At 38.8% G+C, this 18,791-nt stretch overlaps 13 non-coding genes across 13 annotated transcripts; all 13 read left to right on the top strand.

The window, feature by feature from the left end:
* The first annotated feature begins 813 nt into the window (after nt 1-813).
* Nucleotides 814-885, top strand: TRNAC-GCA (transfer RNA cysteine (anticodon GCA)). The gene has a single exon. It is a non-coding gene; the product is annotated as a tRNA-Cys (tRNA).
* A 2,075-nt stretch (nt 886-2,960) lies between these two features.
* TRNAC-GCA (transfer RNA cysteine (anticodon GCA)) lies at nt 2,961-3,032 on the top strand. Its single transcript has one exon. It is a non-coding gene; the product is annotated as a tRNA-Cys (tRNA).
* A 2,075-nt stretch (nt 3,033-5,107) lies between these two features.
* On the top strand, nt 5,108-5,179 carry TRNAC-GCA (transfer RNA cysteine (anticodon GCA)). Its single transcript has one exon. It is a non-coding gene; the product is annotated as a tRNA-Cys (tRNA).
* Nucleotides 5,180-8,323: 3,144 nt separating this feature from the next.
* Nucleotides 8,324-8,395, top strand: TRNAC-GCA (transfer RNA cysteine (anticodon GCA)). Its single transcript has one exon. It is a non-coding gene; the product is annotated as a tRNA-Cys (tRNA).
* Nucleotides 8,396-9,403: 1,008 nt separating this feature from the next.
* Nucleotides 9,404-9,475, top strand: TRNAC-GCA (transfer RNA cysteine (anticodon GCA)). Its single transcript has one exon. It is a non-coding gene; the product is annotated as a tRNA-Cys (tRNA).
* Nucleotides 9,476-10,472: 997 nt separating this feature from the next.
* Nucleotides 10,473-10,544, top strand: TRNAC-GCA (transfer RNA cysteine (anticodon GCA)). The gene has a single exon. It is a non-coding gene; the product is annotated as a tRNA-Cys (tRNA).
* Nucleotides 10,545-11,541: 997 nt separating this feature from the next.
* TRNAC-GCA (transfer RNA cysteine (anticodon GCA)) lies at nt 11,542-11,613 on the top strand. The gene has a single exon. It is a non-coding gene; the product is annotated as a tRNA-Cys (tRNA).
* Nucleotides 11,614-12,621: 1,008 nt separating this feature from the next.
* TRNAC-GCA (transfer RNA cysteine (anticodon GCA)) lies at nt 12,622-12,693 on the top strand. Its single transcript has one exon. It is a non-coding gene; the product is annotated as a tRNA-Cys (tRNA).
* A 997-nt stretch (nt 12,694-13,690) lies between these two features.
* Nucleotides 13,691-13,762, top strand: TRNAC-GCA (transfer RNA cysteine (anticodon GCA)). Its single transcript has one exon. It is a non-coding gene; the product is annotated as a tRNA-Cys (tRNA).
* A 1,008-nt stretch (nt 13,763-14,770) lies between these two features.
* TRNAC-GCA (transfer RNA cysteine (anticodon GCA)) lies at nt 14,771-14,842 on the top strand. The gene has a single exon. It is a non-coding gene; the product is annotated as a tRNA-Cys (tRNA).
* Nucleotides 14,843-15,839: 997 nt separating this feature from the next.
* Nucleotides 15,840-15,911, top strand: TRNAC-GCA (transfer RNA cysteine (anticodon GCA)). Its single transcript has one exon. It is a non-coding gene; the product is annotated as a tRNA-Cys (tRNA).
* Nucleotides 15,912-16,919: 1,008 nt separating this feature from the next.
* Nucleotides 16,920-16,991, top strand: TRNAC-GCA (transfer RNA cysteine (anticodon GCA)). The gene has a single exon. It is a non-coding gene; the product is annotated as a tRNA-Cys (tRNA).
* Nucleotides 16,992-17,988: 997 nt separating this feature from the next.
* Nucleotides 17,989-18,060, top strand: TRNAC-GCA (transfer RNA cysteine (anticodon GCA)). Its single transcript has one exon. It is a non-coding gene; the product is annotated as a tRNA-Cys (tRNA).
* Nucleotides 18,061-18,791: the final 731 nt, after the last annotated feature.

The following is an 18,791-nucleotide window of genomic DNA, read 5'->3' as shown; positions in this document are numbered from 1 at the left end:
TTATTTTGGAATCTGGCTCTTCCTTTCACAGCACCAAACAAAGGGAATGGACTATGAAAGCAATTGGCAACTTTGTTTTACAGTTTAGTGCTTCCTTCAATCGCACTACAGAAATTGCATAGAAAAGTGGGCAGCAATGCAGTCAATCTATTCCTCATTTAACCTGTGTCCTCAGTCTTACATGTATTCCACCTCTTCTCTGTGCATACAAAGTATGTGTTTGTTTGAAGCACTTCATTTTTGTGCAATGCATAATCTATTTACTTTCTACTAAAATACGCTGCCCACGTACAAGATGTATGAACCCTAGTTGCAGGTGCAAGCAGGCTGGTCTGAGAAACCAGGCCATTTGCGAACACAAATTAGCTTTTTCTGATGTATTAAATCGAAGGTACATGAAAGGGGTGTTTGGTTGTACCTTCAAATACCAAATTGTAGTGGTATGCAGAAATGTTTTTTCACCGTAATTTGGCCCAAAACAATCATACTTCACCACCATATCAGTGATTGTGGTAATCAATCCACAAAGATAAGTAGTCTCGTAAAAACCTCTTCCCCTTTGAGAATGTTTCAAAACAAACATTTTAATTACAGATATTGGTCCTATGGACCACTGCCTATTCAAATAAAATAACAATTAAACATATACATTTTGTTTTTTAAATGATCCTGTTTTCCTTTAATTAATAATATTAAGAACTACTTCTCCTTTTCCACAGTTTCAAGCTCGTACTTTGTGGCCCAACTGAGCTTGAGCCTCTCACTCTTTCATGATGTACTGATATATTGTCATTCTGATCTTTGAAAACAGTTGGGGATATAGCTCAGTGGTAGAGCATTTGACTGCAGATCAAGAGGTCCCTGGTTCAAATCCGGGTGTCCCCTAAACCTATTTTGGTTTTGGTGTTTGTAGCTGGGATCTTTCATAAAGTCCCTATGGATCACCATTGACAGAGTCAGTGTTCAGTTGGATCTTATACTTTATTAGCATTACAGTGTCACTGCTCAAAACCTGGGAATAAATGCATTTTTACACAGGGCGTGGGAACTTTCTGAAACATCATTGATTTATTTTGGAATCCGGCTCTTCCTTTCACAGCTTCAAGCAAAGAGAATCACTATGAAAACAATTGAAAACTTTGTTATACAGTTTGGTGCTTCCTTGTAGCGCACTAAAGAAATGGCATAGTATACTCGGCAGCGCTGCAGTCAATCTATTTCTCATTTAACCTGTGTCCTCAGTCTTACATATATTCCTCCTCTCCTCTGTGCATACAAAATATGTGTTTGTTTAAAGCACTTCATTCTTGTGCAACGTAGAAACTATTTAATTTCTCCTTAAAACCTCTGCCTACGTGCAAAATGTATGAACCCTCGTTGCAGATGAAAAAAGGCTGGCTCGAAGACTCAGGCCATTTTCGAACAGAAAATGGCCTTTTCTGATATATTAAATTGATGGTACTTGAAAGGGACGTTTGGGTGTACCTTCCAAATACCAAATTGCAGTGGTATGTAGAAATGTTTTTCGTCCATCATTTGGCCCAAAACAATCATACTTCACCACCATCTCGGTGATTGTGGTAACCAATCCGCGAAAGGATAAGGCGTCCCGTAAAAACCTCTTCCCCTTTGAGAATGTTTCAAAACAAGCATTTTATGTACAGGCATTGGTCCTATGGACCACTGCCTGTTCAAATAAAATAACAATGAAACATATAAATATTTTTTTTAAACGATCCCGTTTTCCTTCAATAAATAATATTAAGAACTACTTCTCCTGTTCCACAGTTTCAAGCTTGTACTTTCCGGCCCAACTGAGCATTATGCTCACACTCTTTCATGAGGTACTGATATATTTTCATTCCGACTCACACAAACAGGTGGGGATATAGCTCAGTGGTAGAGCATTTGACTGCAGATCAAGCGGTCCCTGGTTCAAATCCAGTTGTCCCCTTGGCCTGTTTTGGTTCTTGTGTTTGTAGCTGGGACTTTTCATAAAACCCCTTTGGATCATCATTGACAGAGTCAGTGTTCGCTTGGATCTTACACTTTAACAGCATTACAATGTCACTGCTCAAAACCTGAGAGTAAATGCATTTTTATACAGGGCTCGGTATTCCGTATGGGAAATGTCTGAAAAAGCATTGATTTATTTTGGAATCTGGCTCTTCCTTTCACAACACCAAACAAAGGGAATGGACTATGAAAGCAATTGGCAACTTTGTTTTACAGTTTAGTGCTTCCTTCAATCGCACTACAGAAATTGCATAGAAAAGTGGGCAGCAATGCAGTCAATCTATTCCTCATTTAACCTGTGTCCTCAGTCTTACATGTATTCCACCTCTTCTCTGTGCATACAAAGTATGTGTTTGTTTGAAGCACTTCATTTTTGTGCTGCATAATCTATTTACTTTCTACTAAAATACGCTGCCCACGTACAAGATGTACGAACCCTAGTTGCAGGTGCAAGCAGGCTGGTCTGAGAAACCAGGCCATTTGCGAACACAAAATAGCTTTTTCTGATGTATTAAATCGAAGGTACATGAAAGGGGTGTTTGGTTGTACCTTCAAATACCAAATTGTAGTGGTATGCAGAAATGATTTTTCACCGTAATTTGGCCCAAAACAATCATACTTCACCACCATATCAGTGATTGTGGTAATCAATCCACAAAGATAAGTAGTCTCGTAAAAACCTCTTCCCCTTTGAGAATGTTTCAAAACAAACATTTTAATTAGAGATATTGGTCCTATGGACCACTGCCTATTCAAATAAAATAACAATTAAACATATACATTTTGTTTTTTAAATGATCCTGTTTTCCTTTAATTAATAATATTAAGAACTACTTCTCCTTTTCCACAGTTTCAAGCTCGTACTTTGTGGCCCAACTGAGCTTGAGCCTCTCACACTTTCATGATGTACTGATATATTGTCATTCTGATCTTTGAAAACAGTTGGGGATATAGCTCAGTGGTAGAGCATTTGACTGCAGATCAAGAGGTCCCTGGTTCAAATCCGGGTGTCCCCTAAACCTATTTTGGTTTTGGTGTTTGTAGCTGGGATCTTTCATAAAGTCCCTATGGATCACCATTGACAGAGTCAGTGTTCAGTTGGATCTTATACTTTATTAGCATTACAGTGTCACTGCTCAAAACCTGGGAATAAATGCATTTTTACACAGGGCGTGGGAACTTTCTGAAACATCATTGATTTATTTTGGAATCCGGCTCTTCCTTTCACAGCTTCAAGCAAAGAGAATCACTATGAAAACAATTGAAAACTTTGTTATACAGTTTGGTGCTTCCTTGTAGCGCACTAAAGAAATGGCATAGTATACTCGGCAGCGCTGCAGTCAATCTATTTCTCATTTAACCTGTGTCCTCAGTCTTACATATATTCCTCCTCTCCTCTGTGCATACAAAATATGTGTTTGTTTAAAGCACTTCATTCTTGTGCAACGTAGAAACTATTTAATTTCTCCTTAAAACCTCTGCCTACGTGCAAAATGTATGAACCCTCGTTGCAGATGAAAAAAGGCTGGCTCGAAGACTCAGGCCATTTTCGAACAGAAAATGGCCTTTTCTGATATATTAAATTGATGGTACTTGAAAGGGACGTTTGGGTGTACCTTCCAAATACCAAATTGCAGTGGTATGTAGAAATGTTTTTCGTCCATCATTTGGCCCAAAACAATCATACTTCACCACCATCTCGGTGATTGTGGTAACCAATCCGCGAAAGGATAAGGCGTCCCGTAAAAACCTCTTCCCCTTTGAGAATGTTTCAAAACAAGCATTTTATGTACAGGCATTGGTCCTATGGACCACTGCCTGTTCAAATAAAATAACAATGAAACATATAAATATTTTTTTTAAACGATCCCGTTTTCCTTCAATAAATAATATTAAGAACTACTTCTCCTGTTCCACAGTTTCAAGCTTGTACTTTCCGGCCCAACTGAGCATTATGCTCACACTCTTTCATGAGGTACTGATATATTTTCATTCCGACTCACACAAACAGGTGGGGATATAGCTCAGTGGTAGAGCATTTGACTGCAGATCAAGCGGTCCCTGGTTCAAATCCAGTTGTCCCCTTGGCCTGTTTTGGTTCTTGTGTTTGTAGCTGGGACTTTTCATAAAACCCCTTTGGATCATCATTGACAGAGTCAGTGTTCGCTTGGATCTTACACTTTAACAGCATTACAATGTCACTGCTCAAAACCTGAGAGTAAATGCATTTTTATACAGGGCTCGGTATTCCGTATGGGAAATGTCTGAAAAAGCATTGATTTATTTTGGAATCTGGCTCTTCCTTTCACAACACCAAACAAAGGGAATGGACTATGAAAGCAATTGGCAACTTTGTTTTACAGTTTAGTGCTTCCTTCAATCGCACTACAGAAATTGCATAGAAAAGTGGGCAGCAATGCAGTCAATCTATTCCTCATTTAACCTGTGTCCTCAGTCTTACATGTATTCCACCTCTTCTCTGTGCATACAAAGTATGTGTTTGTTTGAAGCACTTCATTTTTGTGCTGCATAATCTATTTACTTTCTACTAAAATACGCTGCCCACGTACAAGATGTACGAACCCTAGTTGCAGGTGCAAGCAGGCTGGTCTGAGAAACCAGGCCATTTGCGAACACAAAATAGCTTTTTCTGATGTATTAAATCGAAGGTACATGAAAGGGGTGTTTGGTTGTACCTTCAAATACCAAATTGTAGTGGTATGCAGAAATGATTTTTCACCGTAATTTGGCCCAAAACAATCATACTTCACCACCATATCAGTGATTGTGGTAATCAATCCACAAAGATAAGTAGTCTCGTAAAAACCTCTTCCCCTTTGAGAATGTTTCAAAACAAACATTTTAATTAGAGATATTGGTCCTATGGACCACTGCCTATTCAAATAAAATAACAATTAAACATATACATTTTGTTTTTTAAATGATCCTGTTTTCCTTTAATTAATAATATTAAGAACTACTTCTCCTTTTCCACAGTTTCAAGCTCGTACTTTGTGGCCCAACTGAGCTTGAGCCTCTCACACTTTCATGATGTACTGATATATTGTCATTCTGATCTTTGAAAACAGTTGGGGATATAGCTCAGTGGTAGAGCATTTGACTGCAGATCAAGAGGTCCCTGGTTCAAATCCGGGTGTCCCCTAAACCTATTTTGGTTTTGGTGTTTGTAGCTGGGATCTTTCATAAAGTCCCTATGGATCACCATTGACAGAGTCAGTGTTCAGTTGGATCTTATACTTTATTAGCATTACAGTGTCACTGCTCAAAACCTGGGAATAAATGCATTTTTACACAGGGCGTGGGAACTTTCTGAAACATCATTGATTTATTTTGGAATCCGGCTCTTCCTTTCACAGCTTCAAGCAAAGAGAATCACTATGAAAACAATTGAAAACTTTGTTATACAGTTTGGTGCTTCCTTGTAGCGCACTAAAGAAATGGCATAGTATACTCGGCAGCGCTGCAGTCAATCTATTTCTCATTTAACCTGTGTCCTCAGTCTTACATATATTCCTCCTCTCCTCTGTGCATACAAAATATGTGTTTGTTTAAAGCACTTCATTCTTGTGCAACGTAGAAACTATTTAATTTCTCCTTAAAACCTCTGCCTACGTGCAAAATGTATGAACCCTCGTTGCAGATGAAAAAAGGCTGGCTCGAAGACTCAGGCCATTTTCGAACAGAAAATGGCCTTTTCTGATATATTAAATTGATGGTACTTGAAAGGGACGTTTGGGTGTACCTTCCAAATACCAAATTGCAGTGGTATGTAGAAATGTTTTTCGTCCATCATTTGGCCCAAAACAATCATACTTCACCACCATCTCGGTGATTGTGGTAACCAATCCGCGAAAGGATAAGGCGTCCCGTAAAAACCTCTTCCCCTTTGAGAATGTTTCAAAACAAGCATTTTATGTACAGGCATTGGTCCTATGGACCACTGCCTGTTCAAATAAAATAACAATGAAACATATAAATATTTTTTTTAAACGATCCCGTTTTCCTTCAATAAATAATATTAAGAACTACTTCTCCTGTTCCACAGTTTCAAGCTTGTACTTTCCGGCCCAACTGAGCATTATGCTCACACTCTTTCATGAGGTACTGATATATTTTCATTCCGACTCACACAAACAGGTGGGGATATAGCTCAGTGGTAGAGCATTTGACTGCAGCTCAAGCGGTCCCTGGTTCAAATCCAGTTGTCCCCTTGGCCTGTTTTGGTTCTTGTGTTTGTAGCTGGGACTTTTCATAAAACCCCTTTGGATCATCATTGACAGAGTCAGTGTTCGCTTGGATCTTACACTTTAACAGCATTACAATGTCACTGCTCAAAACCTGAGAGTAAATGCATTTTTATACAGGGCTCGGTATTCCGTATGGGAAATGTCTGAAAAAGCATTGATTTATTTTGGAATCTGGCTCTTCCTTTCACAACACCAAACAAAGGGAATGGACTATGAAAGCAATTGGCAACTTTGTTTTACAGTTTAGTGCTTCCTTCAATCGCACTACAGAAATTGCATAGAAAAGTGGGCAGCAATGCAGTCAATCTATTCCTCATTTAACCTGTGTCCTCAGTCTTACATGTATTCCACCTCTTCTCTGTGCATACAAAGTATGTGTTTGTTTGAAGCACTTCATTTTTGTGCTGCATAATCTATTTACTTTCTACTAAAATACGCTGCCCACGTACAAGATGTACGAACCCTAGTTGCAGGTGCAAGCAGGCTGGTCTGAGAAACCAGGCCATTTGCGAACACAAAATAGCTTTTTCTGATGTATTAAATCGAAGGTACATGAAAGGGGTGTTTGGTTGTACCTTCAAATACCAAATTGTAGTGGTATGCAGAAATGATTTTTCACCGTAATTTGGCCCAAAACAATCATACTTCACCACCATATCAGTGATTGTGGTAATCAATCCACAAAGATAAGTAGTCTCGTAAAAACCTCTTCCCCTTTGAGAATGTTTCAAAACAAACATTTTAATTAGAGATATTGGTCCTATGGACCACTGCCTATTCAAATAAAATAACAATTAAACATATACATTTTGTTTTTTAAATGATCCTGTTTTCCTTTAATTAATAATATTAAGAACTACTTCTCCTTTTCCACAGTTTCAAGCTCGTACTTTGTGGCCCAACTGAGCTTGAGCCTCTCACACTTTCATGATGTACTGATATATTGTCATTCTGATCTTTGAAAACAGTTGGGGATATAGCTCAGTCGTAGAGCATTTGACTGCAGATCAAGCGGTCCCTGGTTCAAATCCGGGTGTCCCCTAAACCTATTTTGGTTTTGGTGTTTGTAGCTGGGATCTTTCATAAAGTCCCTATGGATCACCATTGACAGAGTCAGTGTTCAGTTGTATCTTATACTTTATTAGCATTACAGTGTCACTGCTCAAAACCTGGGAATAAATGCATTTTTACACAGGGCGTGGGAACTTTCTGAAACATCATTGATTTATTTTGGAATCCGGCTCTTCCTTTCACAGCTTCAAGCAAAGAGAATCACTATGAAAACAATTGAAAACTTTGTTATACAGTTTGGTGCTTCCTTGTAGCGCACTAAAGAAATGGCATAGTATACTCGGCAGCGCTGCAGTCAATCTATTTCTCATTTAACCTGTGTCCTCAGTCTTACATATATTCCTCCTCTCCTCTGTGCATACAAAATATGTGTTTGTTTAAAGCACTTCATTCTTGTGCAACGTAGAAACTATTTAATTTCTCCTTAAAACCTCTGCCTACGTGCAAAATGTATGAACCCTCGTTGCAGATGAAAAAAGGCTGGCTCGAAGACTCAGGCCATTTTCGAACACAAAATGGCCTTTTCTGATATATTAAATTGATGGTACTTGAAAGGGACGTTTGGGTGTACCTTCCAAATACCAAATTGCAGTGGAATGTAGAAATGTTTTTCGTCCATCATTTGGCCCAAAACAATCATACTTCACCACCATCTCGGTGATTGTGGTAACCAATCCGCGAAAGGATAAGGCGTCCCGTAAAAACCTCTTCCCCTTTGAGAATGTTTCAAAACAAGCATTTTATGTACAGGCATTGGTCCTATGGACCACTGCCTGTTCAAATAAAAAAACAATGAAACATATAAATATTTTTTTTAAACGATCCCGTTTTCCTTCAATAAATAATATTAAGAACTACTTCTCCTGTTCCACAGTTTCAAGCTTGTACTTTCCGGCCCAACTGAGCATGATGCTCACACTCTTTCATGAGGTACTGATATATTTTCATTCCGACTCTCACAAACAGGTGGGGATATAGCTCAGTGGTAGAGCATTTGACTGCAGATCAAGAGGTCCCTGGTTCAAATCCAGGTGTCCCCTTAACCTGTTTTGGTTCTTGTGTTTGTAGCTGGGACTTTTCATAAAACCCCTTTGGATCATCATTGACAGAGTCAGTGTTCGCTTGGATCTTACACTTTAACAGCATTACAATGTCACTGCTCAAAACCTGAGAGTAAATGCATTTTTATACAGGGCTCGGTATTCCGTATGGGAAATGTCTGAAAAAGCATTGATTTATTTTGGAATCTGGCTCTTCCTTTCACAGCACCAAACAAAGGGAATGGACTATGAAAGCAATTGACAACTTTGTTTTACAGTTTAGTGCTTCCTTCAATCGCACCACAGAAATTGCATAGAAAAGTGGGCAGCAATGCAGTCAATCTATTCCTCATTTAACCTGTGTCCTCAGTCTTACATGTATTCCACCTCTTCTCTGTGCATACAAAGTATGTGTTTGTTTGAAGCACTTCATTTTTGTGCAATGCATAATCTATTTACTTTCTACTAAAATACGCTGCCCACGTACAAGATGTACGAACCCTAGTTGCAGGTGCAAGCAGGCTGGTCTGAGAAACCAGGCCATTTGCGAACACAAAATAGCTTTTTCTGATGTATTAAATCGAAGGTACATGAAAGGGGTGTTTGGTTGTACCTTCAAATACCAAATTGTAGTGGTGTGCAGAAATGTTTTTTCACCGTAATTTGGCCCAAAACAATCATACTTCACCACCATATCAGTGATTGTGGTAATCAATCCACAAAGATAAGTAGTCTCGTAAAAACCTCTTCCCCTTTGAGAATGTTTCAAAACAAACATTTTAATTAGAGATATTGGTCCTATGGACCACTGCCTATTCAAATAAAATAACAATTAAACATATACATTTTGTTTTTTAAATGATCCTGTTTTCCTTTAATTAATAATATTAAGAACTACTTCTCCTTTTCCACAGTTTCAAGCTCGTACTTTGTGGCCCAACTGAGCTTGAGCCTCTCACTCTTTCATGATGTACTGATATATTGTCATTCTGATCTTTGAAAACAGTTGGGGATATAGCTCAGTGGTAGAGCATTTGACTGCAGATCAAGAGGTCCCTGGTTCAAATCCGGGTGTCCCCTAAACCTTTTTTGGTTTTGGTGTTTGTAGCTGGGATCTTTCATAAAGTCCCTATGGATCACCATTGACAGAGTCAGTGTTCAGTTGGATCTTATACTTTATTAGCATTACAGTGTCACTGCTCAAAACCTGGGAATAAATGCATTTTTACACAGGGCGTGGGAACTTTCTGAAACATCATTGATTTATTTTGGAATCCGGCTCTTCCTTTCACAGCTTCAAGCAAAGAGAATCACTATGAAAACAATTGAAAACTTTGTTATACAGTTTGGTGCTTCCTTGTAGCGCACTAAAGAAATGGCATAGTATACTCGGCAGCGCTGCAGTCAATCTATTTCTCATTTAACCTGTGTCCTCAGTCTTACATATATTCCTCCTCTCCTCTGTGCATACAAAATATGTGTTTGTTTAAAGCACTTCATTCTTGTGCAACGTAGAAACTATTTAATTTCTCCTTAAAACCTCTGCCTACGTGCAAAATGTATGAACCCTCGTTGCAGATGAAAAAAGGCTGGCTCGAAGACTCAGGCCATTTTCGAACACAAAATGGCCTTTTCTGATATATTAAATTGATGGTACTTGAAAGGGACGTTTGGGTGTACCTTCCAAATACCAAATTGCAGTGGTATGTAGAAATGTTTTTCGTCCATCATTTGGCCCAAAACAATCATACTTCACCACCATCTCGGTGATTGTGGTAACCAATCCGCGAAAGGATAAGGCGTCCCGTAAAAACCTCTTCCCCTTTGAGAATGTTTCAAAACAAGCATTTTATGTACAGGCATTGGTCCTATGGACCACTGCCTGTTCAAATAAAATAACAATGAAACATATAAATATTTTTTTTAAACTATCCCGTTTTCCTTCAATAAATAATATTAAGAACTACTTCACCTGTTCCACAGTTTCAAGCTTGTACTTTCCGGCCCAACTGAGCATGATGCTCACACTCTTTCATGAGGTACTGATATATTTTCATTCCGACTCTCACAAACAGGTGGGGATATAGCTCAGTGGTAGAGCATTTGACTGCAGATCAAGAGGTCCCTGGTTCAAATCCAGGTGTCCCCTTGGCCTGTTTTGGTTCTTGTGTTTGTAGCTGGGACTTTTCATAAAACCCCTTTGGATCATCATTGACAGAGTCAGTGTTCAGTTGGATCTTATACTTTATTAGCATTACAGTGTCACTGCTCAAAACCTGGGAATAAATGCATTTTTACACAGGGCGTGGGAACTTTCTGAAACATCATTGATTTATTTTGGAATCCGGCTCTTCCTTTCACAGCTTCAAGCAAAGAGAATCACTATGAAAACAATTGAAAACTTTGTTATACAGTTTGGTGCTTCCTTGTAGCGCACTAAAGAAATGGCATAGTATACTCGGCAGCACTGCAGTCAATCTATTTCTCATTTAACCTGTGTCCTCAGTCTTACATATATTCCTCCTCTCCTCTGTGCATACAAAATATGTGTTTGTTTAAAGCACTTCATTCTTGTGCAACGTAGAAACTATTTAATTTCTCCTTAAAACCTCTGCCTACGTGCAAAATGTATGAACCCTCGTTGCAGATGAAAAAAGGCTGGCTCGAAGACTCAGGCCATTTTCGAACACAAAATGGCCTTTTCTGATATATTAAATTGATGGTACTTGAAAGGGACGTTTGGGTGTACCTTCCAAATACCAAATTGCAGTGGTATGTAGAAATGTTTTTCGTCCATCATTTGGCCCAAAACAATCATACTTCACCACCATCTCGGTGATTGTGGTAACCAATCCGCGAAAGGATAAGGCGTCCCGTAAAAACCTCTTCCCCTTTGAGAATGTTTCAAAACAAGCATTTTATGTACAGGCATTGGTCCTATGGACCACTGCCTGTTCAAATAAAATAACAATGAAACATATAAATATTTTTTTTAAACTATCCCGTTTTCCTTCAATAAATAATATTAAGAACGACTTCTCCTGTTCCACAGTTTCAAGCTTGTACTTTCCGGCCCAACTGAGCATGATGCTCACACTCTTTCATGAGGTACTGATATATTTTCATTCCGACTCTCACAAACAGGTGGGGATATAGCTCAGTGGTAGAGCATTTGACTGCAGATCAAGAGGTCCCTGGTTCAAATCCAGGTGTCCCCTTGGCCTGTTTTGGTTCTTGTGTTTGTAGCTGGGACTTTTCATAAAACCCCTTTGGATCATCATTGACAGAGTCAGTGTTCGCTTGGATCTTACACTTTAACAGCATTACAATGTCACTGCTCAAAACCTGAGAGTAAATGCATTGTTATACAGGGCTCGGTATTCCGTATGGGAAATGTCTGAAAAAGCATTGATTTATTTTGGAATCTGGCTCTTCCTTTCACAACACCAAACAAAGGGAATGGACTATGAAAGCAATTGGCAACTTTGTTTTACAGTTTAGTGCTTCCTTCAATCGCACTACAGAAATTGCATAGAAAAGTGGGCAGCAATGCAGTCAATCTATTCCTCATTTAACCTGTGTCCTCAGTCTTACATGTATTCCACCTCTTCTCTGTGCATACAAAGTATGTGTTTGTTTGAAGCACTTCATTTTTGTGCAATGCATAATCTATTTACTTTCTACTAAAATACGCTGCCCACGTACAAGATGTACGAACCCTAGTTGCAGGTGCAAGCAGGCTGGTCTGAGAAACCAGGCCATTTGCGAACACAAAATAGCTTTTTCTGATGTATTAAATCGAAGGTACATGAAAGGGGTGTTTGGTTGTACCTTCAAATACCAAATTGTAGTGGTATGCAGAAATGTTTTTTCACCGTAATTTGGCCCAAAACAATCATACTTCACCACCATATCAGTGATTGTGGTAATCAATCCACAAAGATAAGTAGTCTCGTAAAAACCTCTTCCCCTTTGAGAATGTTTCAAAACAAACATTTTAATTAGAGATATTGGTCCTATGGACCACTGCCTATTCAAATAAAATAACAATTAAACATATACATTTTGTTTTTTAAATGATCCTGTTTTCCTTTAATTAATAATATTAAGAACTACTTCTCCTTTTCCACAGTTTCAAGCTCGTACTTTGTGGCCCAACTGAGCTTGAGCCTCTCACTCTTTCATGATGTACTGATATATTGTCATTCTGATCTTTGAAAACAGTTGGGGATATAGCTCAGTGGTAGAGCATTTGACTGCAGATCAAGAGGTCCCTGGTTCAAATCCGGGTGTCCCCTAAACTTATTTTGGTTTTGGTGTTTGTAGCTGGGATCTTTCATAAAGTCCCTATGGATCACCATTGACAGAGTCAGTGTTCAGTTGGATCTTATACTTTATTAGCATTACAGTGTCACTGCTCAAAACCTGGGAATAAATGCATTTTTACACAGGGCGTGGGAACTTTCTGAAACATCATTGATTTATTTTGGAATCCGGCTCTTCCTTTCACAGCTTCAAGCAAAGAGAATCACTATGAAAACAATTGAAAACTTTGTTATACAGTTTGGTGCTTCCTTGTAGCGCACTAAAGAAATGGCATAGTATACTCGGCAGCGCTGCAGTCAATCTATTTCTCATTTAACCTGTGTCCTCAGTCTTACATATATTCCTCCTCTCCTCTGTGCATACAAAATATGTGTTTGTTTAAAGCACTTCATTCTTGTGCAACGTAGAAACTATTTAATTTCTCCTTAAAACCTCTGCCTACGTGCAAAATGTATGAACCCTCGTTGCAGATGAAAAAAGGCTGGCTCGAAGACTCAGGCCATTTTCGAACACAAAATGGCCTTTTCTGATATATTAAATTGATGGTACTTGAAAGGGACGTTTGGGTGTACCTTCCAAATACCAAATTGCAGTGGTATGTAGAAATGTTTTTCGTCCATCATTTGGCCCAAAACAATCATACTTCACCACCATCTCGGTGATTGTGGTAACCAATCCGCGAAAGGATAAGCCGTCCCGTAAAAACCTCTTCCCCTTTGAGAATGTTTCAAAACAAGCATTTTATGTACAGGCATTGGTCCTATGGACCACTGCCTGTTCAAATAAAATAACAATGAAACATATAAATATTTTTTTTAAACGATCCCGTTTTCCTTCAATACATAATATTAAGAACTACTTCTCCTGTTCCACAGTTTCAAGCTTGTACTTTCCGGCCCAACTGAGCATGATGCTCACACTCTTTCATGAGGTACTGAAATATTTTCATTCCGACTCTCACAAACAGGTGGGGATATAGCTCAGTGGTAGAGCATTTGACTGCAGATCAAGAGGTCCCTGGTTCAAATCCAGGTGTCCCCTTGGCCTGTTTTGGTTCTTGTGTTTGTAGCTGGGACTTTTCATAAAACCCCTTTGGATCATCATTGACAGAGTCAGTGTTCGCTTGGATCTTACACTTTAACAGCATTACAATGTCACTGCTCAAAACCTGAGAGTAAATGCATTTTTATACAGGGCTCGGTATTCCGTATGGGAAATGTCTGAAAAAGCATTGATTTATTTTGGAATCTGGCTCTTCCTTTCACAGCACCAAACAAAGGGAATGGACTATGAAAGCAATTGGCAACTTTGTTTTACAGTTTAGTGCTTCCTTCAATCGCACTACAGAAATTGCATAGAAAAGTGGGCAGCAATGCAGTCAATCTATTCCTCATTTAACCTGTGTCCTCAGTCTTACATGTATTCCACCTCTTCTCTGTGCATACAAAGTATGTGTTTGTTTGAAGCACTTCATTTTTGTGCAATGCATAATCTATTTACTTTCTACTAAAATACGCTGCCCACGTACAAGATGTACGAACCCTAGTTGCAGGTGCAAGCAGGCTGGTCTGAGAAACCAGGCCCTTTGCGAACACAAAATAGCTTTTTCTGATGTATTAAATCGAAGGTACATGAAAGGGGTGTTTGGTTGTACCTTCAAATACCAAATTGTAGTGGTATGCAGAAATGTTTTTTCACCGTAATTTGGCCCAAAACAATCATACTTCACCACCATATCAGTGATTGTGGTAATCAATCCACAAAGATAAGTAGTCTCGTAAAAACCTCTTCCCCTTTGAGAATGTTTCAAAACAAACATTTTAATTACAGATATTGGTCCTATGGACCACTGCCTATTCAAATAAAATAACAATTAAACATATACATTTTGTTTTTTAAATGATCCTGTTTTCCTTTAATTAATAATATTAAGAACTACTTCTCCTTTTCCACAGTTTCAAGCTCGTACTTTGTGGCCCAACTGAGCTTGAGCCTCTCACTCTTTCATGATGTACTGTTATATTGTCATTCTGATCTTTGAAAACAGTTGGGGATATAGCTCAGTGGTAGAGCATTTGACTGCAGATCAAGAGGTCCCTGGTTCAAATCCGGTTGTCCCCTAAACCTATTTTGGTTCTGGTGTTTGTAGCTAGGATCTTTCATAAAGTCCCTTTGGATCACCATTGACAGAGTCTGTGTTCAGTTGGATCTTATACTTTATTAGCATTACAGTGTCACTGCTCAAAACCTGGGAATAAATGCATTTTTACACAGGGCGTGGGAACTTTCTGAAACATCATTGATTTATTTTGGAATCCGGCTCTTCCTTTCACAGCTTCAAACAAAGAGAATGACTATGAAAACAATTGAAAACTTTGTTATACAGTTTGGTGCTTCCTTGTAGCGCACTAAAGAAATGGCATAGTATACTCGGCAGCGCTGCAGTCAATCTATTTCTCATTTAACATGTGTCCTCAGTCTTACATATATTCCTCCTCTCCTCTGTGCATACAAAATATGTGTTTGTTTAAAGCACTTCATTCTTGTGCAACGTAGAAACTATTTAATTTCTCCTTAAAACCTCTGCCTACGTGCAAAATGTATGAACCCTCGTTGCAGATGAAAAAAGGCTGGCTCGAAGACTCAGGTCATTTTCGAACACAAAATGGCCTTTTCTGATATATTAAATTGATGGTACTTGAAAGGGACATTTGGGTGTACCTTCCAAATACCAAATTGCAGTGGTATGTAGAAATGTTTTTCGTCCATCGTTTGGCCCAAAACAATCATACTTCACCACCATCTCGGTGATTGTGGTAACCAATCTGCGAAAGGATAAGGCGTCCCGTAAAAACCTCTTCCCCTTTGAGAATGTTTCAAAACAAGCATTTTATGTACAGGCATTGGTCCTATGGACCACTGCCTGTTCAAATAAAATAACAATGAAACATATAAATATTTTTTTTAAACGATCCCGTTTTCCTTCAATAAATAATATTAAGAACTACTTCTCCTGTTCCACAGTTTCAAGCTTGTACTTTCCGGCCCAATTGAGCATGATGCTCACACTCTTTCATGAGGTACTGATATATTTTCATTCCGACTCTCAGAAACAGGTGGGGATATAGCTCAGTGGTAGAGCATTTGACTGCAGATCAAGAGGTCCCTGGTTCAAATCCAGGTGTCCCCTTAGCCTGTTTTGGTTCTTGTGTTTGTAGCTGGGACTTTTCATAAAACCCCTTTGGATCATCATTGACAGAGTCAGTGTTCGCTTGGATCTTACACTTTAACAGCATTACAATGTCACTGCTCAAAACCTGAGAGTAAATGCATTTTTATACAGGGCTCGGTATTCCGTATGGGAAATGTCTGAAAAAGCATTGATTTATTTTGGAATCTGGCTCTTCCTTTCACAGCACCAAACAAAGGGAATGGACTATGAAAGCAATTGACAACTTTGTTTTACAGTTTAGTGCTTCCTTCAATCGCACTACAGAAATTGCATAGAAAAGTGGGCAGCAATGCAGTCAATCTATTCCTCATTTAACCTGTGTCCTCAGTCTTACAGGTATTCCACCTCTTCTCTGTGCATACAAAGTATGTGTTTGTTTGAAGCACTTCATTTTTGTGCAATGCATAATCTATTTACTTTCTACTAAAATACGCTGCCCACGTACAAGATGTACGAACCCTAGTTGCAGGTGCAAGCAGGCTCGTCTGAGAAACCAGGCCATTTGCGAACACAAAATAGCTTTTTCTGATGTATTAAATCGAAGGTACATGAAAGGGGTGTTTGGTTGTACCTTCAAATACCAAATTGTAGTGGTATGCAGAAATGTTTTTTCACCGTAATTTGGCCCAAAACAATCATACTTCACCACCATATCAGTGATTGTGGTAATCAATCCACAAAGATAAGTAGTCTCGTAAAAACCTCTTCCCCTTTGAGAATGTTTCAAAACAAACATTTTAATTAGAGATATTGGTCCTATGGACCACTGCCTATTCAAATAAAATAACAATTAAACATATACATTTTGTTTTTTAAATGATCCTGTTTTCCTTTAATTAATAATATTAAGAACTACTTCTCCTTTTCCACAGTTTCAAGCTCGTACTTTGTGGCCCAACTGAGCTTGAGCCTCTCACTCTTTCGTGATGTACTGATATATTGTCATTCTGATCGTTGAAAACAGTTGGGGATATAGCTCAGTGGTAGAGCATTTGACTGCAAATCAAGAGGTCCCTGGTTCAAATCCGGGTGTCCTCTAAACCTATTTTGGTTTTGGTGTTTGTAGCTGGGATCTTTCATAAAGTCCCTATGAATCACCATTGACAGAGTCAGTGTTCAGTTGGATCTTATACTTTATTAGCATTACAGTGTCACTGCTCAAAACCTGGGAATAAATGCATTTTTACACAGGGCGTGGGAACTTTCTGAAACATCATTGATTTATTTTGGAATCCGGCTCTTCCTTTCACAGCTTCAAGCAAAGAGAATCACTATGAAAACAATTGAAAACTTTGTTATACAGTTTGGTGCTTCCTTGTAGCGCACTAAAGAAATGGCACAGTATACTCGGCAGCGCTGCAGTCAATCTATTTCTCATTTAACCTGTGTCCTCAGTCTTACATATATTCCTCCTCTCCTCTGTGCATACAAAATATGTGTTTGTTTAAAGCACTTCATTCTTGTGCAACGTAGAAACTATTTAATTTCTCCTTAAAACCTCTGCCTACGTGCAAAATGTATGAACCCTCGTTGCAGATGAAAAAAGGCTGGCTCGAAGACTCAGGCCATTTTCGAACACAAAATGGCCTTTTCTGATATATTAAATTGATGGTACTTGAAAGGGACGTTTGGGTGTACCTTCCAAATACCAAATTGCAGTGGTATGTAGAAATGTTTTTCGTCCATCATTTGGCCCAAAACAATCATACTTCACCACCATCTCGGTGATTGTGGTAACCAATCCGCGAAAGGATAAGGCGTCCCGTAAAAACCTCTTCCCCTTTGAGAATGTTTCAAAACAAGCATTTTATGTACAGGCATTGGTCCTATGGACCACTGCCTGTTCAAATAAAATAACAATGAAACATATAAATATTTTTTTTAAACGATCCCGTTTTCCTTCAATAAATAATATTAAGAACTACTTCTCCTGTTGCACAGTTTCAAGCTTGTACTTTCCGGCCCAACTGAGCATGATGCTCACACTCTTTCATGAGGTACTGATATATTTTCATTCCGACTCTCACAAACAGGTGGGGATATAGCTCAGTGGTAGAGCATTTGACTGCAGATCAAGAGGTCCCTGGTTCAAATCCAGGTGTCCCCTTAGCCTGTTTTGGTTCTTGTGTTTGTAGCTGGGACTTTTCATAAAACCCCTTTGGATCATCATTGACAGAGTCAGTGTTCGCTTGGATCTTACACTTTAACAGCATTACAATGTCACTGCTCAAAACCTGGAAGTAAATGCATTTTTATACAGGGCTCGGTATTCCGTATGGGAAATGTCTGAAAAAGCATTGATTTATTTTGGAATCTGGCTCTTCCTTTCACAGCACCAAACAAAGGGAATGGACTATGAAAGCAATTGACAACTTTGTTTTACAGTTTAGTGCTTCCTTCAATCGCACTACAGAAATTGCATAGAAAAGTGGGCAGCAATGCAGTCAATCTATTCCTCATTTAACCTGTGTCCTCAGTCTTACATGTATTCCACCTCTTCTCTGTGCATACAAAGTATGTGTTTGTTTGAAGCACTTCATTTTTGTGCAATGCATAATCTATTTACTTTCTACTAAAATACGCTGCCCACGTACAAGATGTACGAACCCTAGTTGCAGGTGCAAGCAGGCTGGTCTGAGAAACCAGGCCATTTGCGAACACAAAATAGCTTTTTCTGATGTATTAAATCGAAGGTACATGAAAGGGGTGTTTGGTTGTACCTTCAAATACCAAATTGTAGTGGTATGCAGAAATGTTTTTTCACCGTAATTTGGCCCAAAACAATCATACTTCACCACCATATCAGTGATTGTGGTAATCAATCCACAAAGATAAGTA

Source organism: Triturus cristatus, chromosome 4_1, assembly GCF_964204655.1.
Source record: "Triturus cristatus chromosome 4_1, aTriCri1.1, whole genome shotgun sequence".
In the NCBI taxonomy this organism is placed as follows: Eukaryota; Metazoa; Chordata; class Amphibia; order Caudata; family Salamandridae; genus Triturus; species Triturus cristatus.
Note: the sequence above shows the minus strand (reverse complement) of the source record. Positions and strands in the feature narration are given on the sequence as shown.